Here is a 3188-nt window from a genome sequence, read left to right on the forward strand (position 1 = left end):
AGACATAAATCAAGCCATGTGATACCTCTGCTCAAAACCCTGCAATAGCTCCCCAAATTATTCAGAATAAAAGCCAAGTGACCTATATAACTCTATACAATCTGGCCCTCTCGATTACTACTATGCCTTCATCTCCTTTTACTCTCCCCTTTATTCAATCCATTTCATCCTCATTGATTTTTGTTGTTCCTTCATGATATCAGACATTTTCTTTATTTCTTTTCCCCTGCCTATAGCAGTTACCCCAGCTATCCAGAAGGCAGACTCTCTCACTACTTTAAACCTTAGCTCAAATTGTCACCTTTTCATTACCTTCCACCCCAACCTTCATTGCTCCCATTCCCCTTCCCCACTTTACCTTTTGTTTTCTTTGTAGCACTATATCACCTCCTAACATACTATTTGTTATTTATTATGTTTATCGTCAATTGTTTATCTCACCTCTCCTTTCTATAAGCTACATGAAGGCAGAAATCTTTGTGTTTTTTTCTTTACTCCTGCATCTCCAGCATCTAGAGGAAATCTGGAAAATAGCTATCAGTATAGTTTTTCAAGTAACTAAGTGGATGAATAAATGAATAAATAATACACATATTTTTTACATGGGGAAGCTACACACATTTCAGGGAAGCAACTACTGCACAAAGTATTTGGGGGGATCTTCATTAGGATCTTCAAACACTGGGGACATAGTTTGACCTTCTTTTGTTCTTAAGGATGAATTTACCTTTTGGAAATTACCAAAAGTCTTTCAGAGCCAAGCATAGTCAAAGAGAAGGTGAATAAACCAGACATTATCTTTTTAGGTTAAAAAAATAAATTATATTACAAGACTACGTTTAATTCTTTAGCTCATAGGCATTCTATGAAGCAGTTCTCAGGAAGGAATTCCAAAAATATTTCATTTGCCTGCTGCATATTTTGAATTAGAACAGTAAGCTTTCTGATTTTTTAATTTAAGTACCATATTTGTCCATTGCAACACCGCTGAGATAAATGTATTCACCGAATTTATATAGTCTACCAAAATCCAGCTCTTGATTTCCACCAGATGTGAGCACCCATTTATGATAAAAAAAAAAAACCCTCCAGAAAGTAGGCATAGATAGAGCACTTTCACCTTAGTGTGCTTTCAGAAAGTGTAGGGCTACTGAGGTTGGTGGAGCTGGAAAAGACAGCTGGATCAGAAAAGTCTTGATTCCATTGATGTTGATGGTTAGTGACATAGTTGTTGTAGCTCAATAATGGGTAAGTAAAGCTTATTTAGGGTTAACATTAAAGGACATTGTTGAGTTTGGATTATTTCTTGCTTCTGGTATACTCTTTTTTTGCAACGTGGCTTGTGGTATCTTAATTCCGTGACTAGGAAACGAACCTGGGTCCACGGCAGTGAAAACAGAGTCCTAACCACTGAACCGCCAGGGAATTCCCTGGCTTCTGGTATTCTTTTTTTCTTTAAACATCTTTATTGGAGCATAATTGCTTTACAATGGCGTGTTAGTTTCTGCTCTATAACAAGGTGAATCAGCTATACATATACATATATCCCCATATCTCCTCCTTCTTGTGTCTCCCTCCCACCCTCCCTATCCCACCCCTCTAGGTGGTCACAAACCACCGAGCTGATCTCCCTGTGCTATATGCCTGCTTCCCACTACCTATCTATTTTACATTTGGTAGTGTATATATGTCCATGCCACTCTCTCACTTCATCCAAGCTTACCCTTCACCCTCCCCATGTCCTCAAGTCCACTCGCTACGTCTGCGTCTTTATTCCTGTCCTGCCCCTAGGTTCTTCAGAACCTTTTTTTTCTTTCTTTAGATTCCATATATATGTGTTAGCATATGGTATTTGTTTTTCTCTTTCTGACTTACTTCACTCTGTATGACAGACTCTAGGTCCATCCACCTCACTACAAATAAATCAATTTCGTGTTTTTTATGGCTGAGTAATATTCCATTGTATATATGTGCCACATCTTCTTTATCCATTCATCTGTTGATGGACACTTAGGTTGCTTCCATGTCCTGGCTATTGTAAATAGAGCTGCAATGAACATTCTGGTACATGACTCTTTTTTTTTTTTTTTTTGCGGTACACGGGCCTCTCACTGTTGTGGCCTCTCCCGTTGCAGAGCACAAGCTCTGGACGCGCAGGCTCAGCGGCCATGGCTCACGGGCCCAGCCGCTCCACAGCATGTGGGATCTTCCTGGACCACGGCATGAACCCGTGTGCCCTGCATCGGCACGTGGACTCCCAACCACTGTGCCACCAGGGAAGCCCACATGACTCTTTTTGAATTATGGTTTTCTCAGGGTATATGCCCAGGGATTGCTAAGTCATATGGTACTTCTAGTTTTAGAATTTTAAGGAACCTCCGTACTGTTCTCCATAGTGGCTGTATGAATTTACATTCCCACCAACAGTGCAAGAGGGTTCCCTTTTCTCCACACACTCTCCAGCATTTATTGTTTACATATATATATATATTTTTTGTTTTTTTTTTTTTGTTTTTTTTTTTGCTGTACGCAGGCCTCTCACTGTTGTGGCCTCTCCCGTTGCGGAGCACAGGCTCCAGACTCACAGGCCCAGCGGCCACGGCTCATGGGCCCAGCAACATGTGGGATCTTCCCGGACCGGGGCACAAACCCGTGTCCCCTGCATCAGCAGGCAGACTCCCAACCACTGCGCCACCAGGGAAGCCCTGTTTGTAGATTTTTTGATGATGGCCATTTTTTGATGATTTTTTGATGATGGCCATTCTGACTGGTGTGAGATGATATCTCATTGTAGTTTTGATTTGCATTTCTCTAATGATTAATGATGAACATTCTTTCATGTGTTTGTTGGCAATCTGCATATCTTCTTTGGAGAAATGTCTATTTAGGTCTATTGCCCATTTTGGGATTGCTTTCTTTGTTTTTTGCATATTGAGCTTCATGAGCTGCTTGTAAATTTTGGAGATTAAACCTTTGTCAGTTGCTTCATTTGCAAATATTTTCTCCCATTCTGAGGGTTGTCTTTCCATTTTGTTTACGATTTCCTTTGCTGTGCAAAAGCTTTTAAGTTTCATTAGGTCCCATTTGTTTATTTTTGCTTTTATTTCCATTTCTCTCGGAGGTGGGTCAAAAACGATCTTGCTGTGATTTATGTCAGAGAGTGCTCTGCCTATGTTTTCCACTAAGAG

This window comes from Pseudorca crassidens, chromosome X (assembly GCF_039906515.1).
Source record: "Pseudorca crassidens isolate mPseCra1 chromosome X, mPseCra1.hap1, whole genome shotgun sequence".
Lineage (NCBI taxonomy): Eukaryota > Metazoa > Chordata > Mammalia > Artiodactyla > Delphinidae > Pseudorca > Pseudorca crassidens.